This window comes from Ammospiza nelsoni, chromosome 23 (assembly GCF_027579445.1).
Source record: "Ammospiza nelsoni isolate bAmmNel1 chromosome 23, bAmmNel1.pri, whole genome shotgun sequence".
NCBI lineage: Eukaryota > Metazoa > Chordata > Aves > Passeriformes > Passerellidae > Ammospiza > Ammospiza nelsoni.
In genome coordinates, this window is record NC_080655.1 from 3,060,241 (window position 1) to 3,069,706 (window position 9,466).

The 9,466-nt window shown below is 51.7% G+C and overlaps 2 non-coding genes across 2 annotated transcripts; one reads left to right on the plus strand and one right to left on the minus strand.

Moving 5' to 3' along the window:
- Window positions 1-7,404: 7,404 nt before the first annotated feature.
- Window positions 7,405-7,477, plus strand: TRNAK-UUU (transfer RNA lysine (anticodon UUU)). The gene has a single exon. It is a non-coding gene; the product is annotated as a tRNA-Lys (tRNA).
- Window positions 7,478-7,651: 174 nt separating this feature from the next.
- Window positions 7,652-7,724, minus strand: TRNAK-UUU (transfer RNA lysine (anticodon UUU)). Its single transcript has one exon. It is a non-coding gene; the product is annotated as a tRNA-Lys (tRNA).
- Window positions 7,725-9,466: the final 1,742 nt, after the last annotated feature.

Genomic DNA, 9,466 nt, shown 5'->3' on the forward strand with positions numbered 1-9,466 from the left:
AGGAATTGATGGATGGCACCCATGGATGGCTGGAAATAGGGAAAGGTGAGGGACTGATGCTGGGAGTGGGGAAAGGTGAGGGATTGATGGATGGGTGCCCAATGATTTGAGGGAAAAATCAACCCCTGGGAGCAAATCCAGGGAATTTTAAGGCAGAACGGGATGAGGGTGCTGAGGGGGCAGCTCCCATCTCTCATTTCAGCAGAGGGAACTGGGAACGGCCTGGAAAAAGCCAGGAGATTTCTGGATCTCACGGAAATTCCCCAGCACCCACCCAGGCACTGCTCAGCTCTGAAAATCACCAGCAGGGACCTCCAGGTTTTGGAGTTATGGGCAGATCTGGTTCATGGCACTTCCAGTTTTTGGGGTTTTGGATGGGTTTGGCTAATGAGACCTACAGTTTTGGGGTTTTGGACAGGTTTGGGTCATGGGACCTCCTGGTTTTGGGGTTTTCCAAGGGTTTGGCTCAGAGGATTTCCTATTTTTGGGGGTTTTGGACAGGTTTGGCTCATGGGACCTCCAGGTTTTGGGGTTCTGGGCAGATCTGGCACATGGGACCTCCCATTTTTGGGGTTTTGGATGGATTTGGTTATGGGACTTCCTATTTTTTGGGGTTTTGGATGGGTTTGGTTCATGGGCCCTCCAGTTTTGGGGGGTTTGGATGGGTTTGGCTCCACTGCCCCCCCAGGCTCTCCTCTGCTCTGTTGATGCCCCAATTTAGGGTCAAAAGGAGCCACTCCCCCTTCCCAATAACAACAAATATTTTACTGGGTGACCCCTGGCCATCACCATGCCCATTTTGGGGGAAAGCAGGAAAATCCTAAATCCCAAACCACCGGACCCAGGAGAGGCCAGGGGACCACAAAAGTGGCCCCCACACCCCACCCCAGCGTCCTGTCCATCCCAGGGTGTCCTCAGGCTGCTCCTGGGGGGTTTTTGTCCTCCTGACCCCGAGCTCTGCAGGACCAGATGGTTCCCAATGAGCTCCACAATTCCCACTGGGTTTGGGAATTGGGCTTTCCCAGCCCCCAGGGATTTTGGTGCTTTCCAGCTAGAAAAGAGAGGTTGGGAATGTTCCCTTCCCCTGGCATTTCAGGGCTCTGCTGGCAGCTGTGGCTTTTTCCTGGAAAAGCAGAAATCCCAAAAGCTGGAAGGCGAACAGAGGGGAAAATCTGCTTTTAACCCAAAAGCAACAAAATCCCGGCTGAGTTTTGCGGCTGACGAAGCCACAGCTCCGTGCTGCTCTCCAAAACAAACATCTGCATTTCCCTTCCAGTGTGTGGGGCTGGGATTGCCACGGGAATGGGATTTGACCAAAAGGAGCAAAAAAATCCCATGGAAAAGCCCCAAAATCGCCCTCTAAGTGCTGGTCCAGGAGCAGGAATTGATGCTGGGTCGGAGCCTCTTGATACTGGGATTTAATGAGAATTTAATAGGAATTTATTGGTAATTTTATTGGGAATTTTAATGGGAATTTAATGGGAATTTTAATGGGAATTTTAACCAATCACTTGGTTTAGGGACACTGAGCAGGTGGCTCAGCCCCTTCTCTTCCCAAAAGGAGCAAAAAAATCCCATGGAAAAGCCCCAAAATCGTCCTCTAAGTGCAGGAAGTGATGCTGGGTCAGAGCCTCTTGATACAGGGATTTATTGGGAATTTTAATGGGGATTTTAATGGGAATTTAATGGGAATTTAATGGGAATTTTAGTGGGAATTTTAACCAATCACTTGGGTTGGGGACACTGAGCAGGTGGCTCAGCCCCTTCCCTTCCCAAAAGGAGCAAAATAATCCCATGGAAAAGCCCCTAAGTGCTGGTCCAGGAGCTGGAAATGATGCTGGGTCAGGGAATGATGCAGGGATTTATTGGGAATTTAATGGGGAATTTAATGGGAATTTAATGGGGGTTTTAGTGGGAATTTTAAAGGGGATTTGAAGGGGATTTTAATGGTCCCATGGTTAAAAGGAGCCTCCCTGATCCCAGGAAACCTGGCAGGATCCCGTGGCAGATCCCTGGCTCCCCGTGCCCAGGGATGGGATCCCAGGGGCTGATTTTAATGGGGATTTTAATGGGAATTTTAGTGGGAATTTTAATGGGAATTTTAATGGTGCCATGGTTAAAGGGGACTCTGGAATCTCTCTGAACTCAGAAAACCTGGCAGGATCCCATGGCAGATCCCTGGCTTCCCATGCCCAGGAATGGGATCCTGGGGGCTCCTTGAGCATCCCCATCCTCCCTTCCCCCTCTCAGGATCCCACCTGAGACCCCCCCCCTTTTAAAGAGATCCTGACTCCTGTCCCCATGGGACCCCATGATGTCCCCAAGATGTCCCCAAGGTGTCCCCAAGTAGCTCCAGACCCCACCTGGAGCCACCTCCTGTCCCCGTGTCACACCCACACCCAGACTTTGGGAATTTCCCAAAGCCCCCAGGGTCGGGGTTTTGGGGGTCAAGGCCACCCCCGGGGGATGCTGGAGGTGGTGTCACGCTGTCCCCGATGCCACCACCCGTGTCCTATGCAAATCTCGGCTTCCTCCTGCCACCCACCTGGGGACAGGAGGGGCAGTGGGGACAGGAGGGGGTGGAGGCCTAAAAACATCCCAAAAACATCACAGAAACACCCAAAAGCACCACAGAAACACCCCAAAACACCACAGAAACACCCCAAAACACTTTTGGAGCCACAAATGGATCCATCGATCCCAAATCCAGCAAATCCAACAGTCTGGAAGGAAAAAAGGGATGCGGGGAGGACTGGGAGCGTCATCCCAGGGATGTGGGGAGGATTGGGATCATCCCAGGGTGAGTCCCAGTGCATCCCAGTCAATCCCAGTGCATCCCAGTGAATCCTGGTGAATCCCAGTGCACCCCAGTGAGTCCCAGTGCATCCCAGTCAATCCCAGTACATCCCAGTGAATCCTGGTAAACCCCAGTGCATCCCAGTCAATCCCAGTGCATCCCAGTGAATCCAGTGAACCCCAGTGAGTCCCAGCGCATCCCAGTCAATCCCAGTACATCCCAGTGAATCCTGGTGAATCCCAGTGCATCCCAGTTCATCTCAGTGAATCCCAGTGCATCCTGGTGAATCCCAGTAAACCCCAGTCAATCCCAGTACCTCCCAATACATCCCCCAGTGCATCCCAGTAAATCCCAGTGAATCCCAGTGCATCCTGGTGAATCCTGGTAAACCCCAGTGAATCCCAGTCAATCCCAGTCAATCCCAGTGAATCCTGGTGAATCCAGTGAACCCCAGTGAGTCCCAGTGTATCCCAGTCAATCCCAGTGCATCCCAGTGAATCCTGGTGAATCCAGTGAACCCCAGTGAGTCCCAGTGTATCCCAGTCAATCCCAGTACATCCCAGTGAATCCTGGTAAACCCCAGTGCATCCCAGTCAATCCCAGTGCATCCCAGTGAATCCAGTGAACCCCAGTGAGTCCCAGCGCATCCCAGTCAATCCCAGTACATCCCAGTGAATCCTGGTGAATCCCAGTGCATCCCAGTTCATCTCAGTGAACCCCAGTGCATCCTGGTGAATCCCAGTGAACCCCAGTCAATCCCAGTACCTCCCAATACATCCCCCAGTGCATCCCAGTAAATCCCAGTGAATCCCAGTGCATCCTGGTGAATCCTGGTAAACCCCAGTGAATCCCAGTCAATCCCAGTCAATCCCAGTGAATCCTGGTGAATCCAGTGAACCCCAGTGAGTCCCAGTGTATCCCAGTCAATCCCAGTACATCCTGGTGAATCCAGTGAACCCCAGTGAGTCCCAGTGCATCCCAGTCAATCCCAGTGCATCCCAGTGAATCCTGGTGAATCCCAGTGCATCCCAGTTCATCTCAGTGAATCCCAGTGCATCCTGGTGAATCCCAGTGAACCCCAGTCAATCCCAGTACCTCCCAATACACCCCCCAGTGCATCCCAGTACATCCCAGTGAATCCCAGTGAACCCCAGTGCATCCTGGTGAATCCCAGTGAACCCCAGTCAACCCCAGTACCTCCCAATACATCCCCCAGTGCATCCCAGTACATCCCAGTGAATCCCAGTGCATCCTGGTGAATCCTGGTAAACCCCAGTCAATCCCAGTACATCCCAGTCAATCCTGGTGAACCCCTGTAAATCCCAGTCAATCCCAGTCCATTCTGGCGCATCCCAGTCCATCCCAGCCCCGCTCCCACACGCAGCACCTGCTCCCACTGCAGCAGGCCAGGAATTCCCGGCTGCAGGGCTGGAAGGGCCGATCCTCCGGATGCTCTGGAATTTGGGGCTGTGCTCCGAGGTGGGGCAGGTGCCTGGCCAGGGCGGTTACCCCAGGAAACCCGGGACAGGCGGGTTCCTCAGCCCAGAGCTCCCGGCTATCCCAATCCCTCCCACTTTGAGAGGGAAAGGATCGGTTTTCCTGGGAAATCCAGGCTCTGGGCAGGTTCCCTTAATCCAGAGCTCCCTGTTATCCCATCCCTGCTGCTCTGGGAAGGAAGGATTGATTTTTCTGGGAATACCGGGCTCCAGAAACATTCCCTCACCCCCAGCTCCCTGTTATCCCATCCCTGCTGCTCTGGGAAGGAAGGATTGATTTTTCTGGGAATACCAGGCTCCAGGCAGGTTTCCCCATCCCACAGCTCCCTGTTACCCCATTCCTCTCATTTTGCAAAGGAAAGGATGGATTTTCCTGGAAAATCTGGGCTCCAGGACGTTCCCTCATCCCCCAGCTCCCTGTTATCCCATGCCTGCTGCTCTGGGAAGGAAGGATGGATTTTCCTGGGAAATCCGGGCTCCAGGCAGGTTCCCTCACCCCCAGCTCCCTGTTATCCCGTCCCTGTTGCGCTGGGAAGGAAGGATCGATTTTCCTGGGAGATCCAGGATCATTCCCTCACCCCCAGCTCCCTGTTACCCGCCCCTGCAGCTCTGGGAAGGAAGGGTGGGTTTTCCTGGGAATACCAGGCTCTCCGAATGCTCCCTTACCCACATCTCCCTGTTATCCCGTCCCTGCCCCTCTGGGAAGGAAGGGTGGATTTTCCTGGGAGATCCAGGATCATTCCCTCACCCCAGAGCTCCCTGTTATCCCATCCCTGCTGCTCTGGGAAGGAAGGACTAATTTTCCTGGGAATACCAGGCTCCAGGCAGGTTTCCCCATCCCACAGCTCCCTGTTACCCCATTCCTCCCACTCCGGGAGAAAAGAGATGAATTTTCCTGGGAATACCAGGCTCCAGGCAGGTTCCCTCACCCCAGAGCTCCCTGTTATCCCATCCCTGCTGCTCTGGGAAGGAAGGATGGATTTTCCTGGGAAACCTGGACTCCAGGAGCATTCCCTCACCCCCCCAGCTCCCTGTTATCCCATTCCTGCAGCTCTGGGAAGGTAGAACTGATTTTTCTGGGAATACCAGGCTCCGGGAGCATTCCCTCACCAGCAGCTCCCATCCCTGCCGCTCCGGGAAGGAAGGATGGATTTTCCTGGGAATACCAGGCTCCAGGCAGGCTCCCTCAGCCCCAGCTCCCATCCCTGCCGCTCCGGGAAGGAAGGATTGATTTTCCTGGGAGATCCAGGCTCCAGGAGCATTCCCTCGCTAGCAGCTCCCATCCCTGCCGCTCCGGGAAGGAAGGATTGATTTTCCCGGTCACGCTGGTGCTCATGGAGCCGGGCCCAGGCGCCGGGAACAATCCCAGCCGTGCTCGGCCTCGCACACACGAGCAGGGAGCCCCCGGAGCTCCCTCATCCAGCGGGAGCAGCTCCCGAACCTCTGGAATTCTGATCCACGAGATTCCCGCAGGGCTGGGATCGGCAGGAGAGCAGGGATCCCACCAGCATCCTCACCGGAGCCTCCTGCCCCGAAATCCGTGCGGTTTTAGGGCTGGGATGGAGCTGATCCTGCTCGGCCTCTCAGCACGGCTGGGCTGTCCCTGTCCCTGTCCCTGTCCCTGTCCCTGTCCCTGTCCCTGTCCCTGTCCCTGTCCCCAGCCACTGATCCAAAGGGTGCCATCCCTGCCCAGGGCAGGGGGTGGGGACCAGAGGGTCCAAAACCAAAAACCAAGAGTAAAACCGCTCCACGATTCCGTGATCCCCGTCCCCATCCCTTCCCTATTTCTGTCCCCACCCCTGTCCCCATCGCTGTCCCTGCGGGGAGGGGACAAGACCCCGACCCACCCCGCCCCCTTTGCCCAACTTGGCCGCTCCTCGGGCACCATCTCATTGTTCCAAACCCCCCAAATTCCCGAGGGGAGACCCCCGACCCCTCCGCGTGCCCTGGGAAGGGGCAGCCCCGCATTCCCCCCGCGTTCCCTTTCGGGGTTCCCAAGATGAGCCGCAGCTCTTGGGAAGCTCCGGGACCCGCATCATCCCCGGGAGGTGAAAATTACGGATGCACAGAGCTCCGTTTAAATAGAAAATATCAATTTTTAGCGGGGAAACCCCGGGACGAGCCGAGCGGAGCCCCCCGCTCCCTCCGCGGCCCTACCTGCTCCGAGCGGCTGCGGCGGCGGCGGCGGGGCCGGGGTTGCGGGAGGAGCCGGGGGGATGCGGGAGGAGCCGGGAGGATGCGGGAGGAGCCGGAGGGAGGCGGGAGCTCCGCGGCGGAGGCGGCGGACAATGGCGGGCACAGCGCGGGGCCGTGCGGGGCCATCTCCCGGCCGCGCTCCGCATTGCACAGAGCCCCGGCTGGTGTCCCTTAGTGTCCCCCTGAATGCCCTCGGGGTGTTCAGAGCCCCGGCTGGTGTCCCTTAGTGTCCCCCTGAATGCCCTCGGGGTGTTCAGAGCCCCGGCTGGTGTCCCTTAGTGTCCCCCTGAATGCCCTCGGGGTGTTCAGAGCCCCGGCTGGTGGCCCCCGGTGTCCCCCTGAATGTCCCTGGGGTGTTGCTTATTGCCCAGAACTCGGGCTGGTGTCCCTCTGAATGTCCCCGAGATGTTCAGAGCCCCGGCTGGTGTCACCCGGTGTCCCCCTGAATGTCCCCGAGATGTTCTTCATTGGCCAGAGCCCCGGCTGTTGTCCCTTGGTGTCCCCCTGAATGTCCCCGAGATGTTCAGAGCCCCGGCTGGTGTCCCCCAGCGTCCCCCTGAATGTCCCCGGGGTGTTCCCGCTGTCCCTCCGCATTGCACAGAGCACGGGCCGACCCCTCGCCGTGTCCCCGAGTGTCTCCCAGAGTCCCCCCGTGTCCCCAGCACGCTCCGGCTGCCCCATGGAACCCCCGGGATGCTGCCGTCAGTTGGGGGGTGCAGGAGGGAAGGTGCAGGCAATGAGGTGCAGATCTTGAGGTGCAGTGGGGGTGCAGGCAGTGGGGTACAGGCAGAAGGGGTCAGTTAGGGGGTGCAGACCGGGGTGCAGATTGTGGGGTGCAGACTGAAACGCAAGTCCCGGTAGCCACGCAATTCCTTTACACGGGGATATTCCAGCAGCGCCACCGCTGACAACAGAGCCCGGATAGCTCAGTCGGTAGAGCATCAGACTTTTAATCTGAGGGTCCAGGGTTCAAGTCCCTGTTCGGGCGAGTTGCCTTTTCCTCATTTTTTCACCGCATAATTATTTTTTTTCCCCAAAAAATCCTTTTTTTACACCTGCGACACGACCAGCGCTGCCCGCCGGAGAGTCCTGGCTGCCCCTGGGGGGAATCGTGGCAGGAATGAAAAAAAAAAAAAAAAAAATTATATGGAAAAAGAACGATCGCCCGAACAGGGACTTGAACCCTGGACCCTCAGATTAAAAGTCTGATGCTCTACCGACTGAGCTATCCGGGCTCTGAACCTCCTGCCCGGTCAAAGCTCTTATGACCACACAGCGGGGATGATTCTCCCGGTTTTTCCAGAAACTGGGATTCGTTCCTGGTGTGCGGCTCCCTCCCCCGGCCCAAACACATCATTAGACAAAATATTCTGATTATTTCTCAAAATATTCTAATTATTCTTTAAAATATTATTGCTATTTCTCAAAGTATTCTAATTATTTCTGTCCGAGCCGGCCACAAGCCCAGCCCATCGTTGTCGGCACCCAGCCGTTCCCAAGCCCTGACCCGGTGCTGGATTAATTCGGAATTTTCCAAACACGTGGAAAATATTCCCAGCTTGGAAAGGAGCTGTGGAAATAATTCAGTCCACGCCCGTGACAAGGCAGGGTGACCTGGAGCAGGTGACAAAGGAAAGTTTGGGGTTTTAAATGGATATAGGTGGATATTCTGATATCCAGAATATTGTAATATCCCGGATATTCCGATATCCAAGTGAATATTCTGATATCCAGGTGGATATTCTAGTGGATGTTATAATGTCCAGGGGAATCTCCAAAGTCCAGGTGGGAATTAAAATGAAGATAACTCAGCTCTAGGACACAGAGACCTTGAATTTTTTGCCAGGTCAGCGATGTCTGCACAGACCCTCACTGACATTTTGATTTATTCCATCCTTAAGGCTCGATAATTCCAGGGTGTCCTTGAGCCAGGGATGTTCCTGTTCCACTGAGCTCTCCTTTCTTGCTGATTAGACCTGAAAGTATACAAAGATTTGCATCAAAAATAATGAGATAATGGCTGAGATAATGTTTTCTTTTCCCAGGCATTTCTTATTATTTTCATTAATATTTATCACTAATTATTATTGATTTTTTAATTTATTAAATGTTGTTATATTGCATAAGATATATAATACAAAACATTTATTGTGTATGTATCGTTTTGTACTATTTTATGCATTTATTATTATTATTTTGAAGTATTTTTAAATTAAAGTTTTATTCCACTTTAATTTTAAATTTTAATTTTTTATTTTTTAATTATTTTATTTTTATTTTTAATTTTTTTATTTTCAATTTTTTAAATTTTAATTCTTGATTCAATTTATTAACCTAATTTTATAAATTTTTATGTAAGTTTATACATGAATAAACGATATAAGTTTAGATAAATTTCATGTTTATATATTCATATTTATATTTAAAATGTATATGCTTATTTTATGATAATCCATATTTATATTTATATCTATAATCTATATTTATATTTTAATATCTATATTTATAGACGTTTATATTTGCATTTACTTTTATATCTATATCTATATCTATATCTATATCTATATCTATATCTATATCTATATCTATATCTATATCTATATCTATATCTATATCTATATCTATCTATTTATATTTGTATTGATATTTATATCTACATTTATATTTTACATTTACTTTTATTTGAAAATTTATTTTTATTTATTTATTTTATTTCCGTTTTCCATGAGGGCTGAGGGCACACCCCCGTGGTCCTCCTGATATTTATATCTACATTTATATTTTACATTTACTTTTATTCGAAAATTTATTTTTATTTATTTATTTTTATTTCCGTTTTCCATGAGGGCTGAGGGCACACCCCCGTGGTCCTCCTGATATTTATATCTACATTTATATTTTACATTTACTTTTATTTGAAAATTTATTTTTATTTATTTATTTTTATTTCTGTTTTCCATGAGGGCTGAGGGCACAC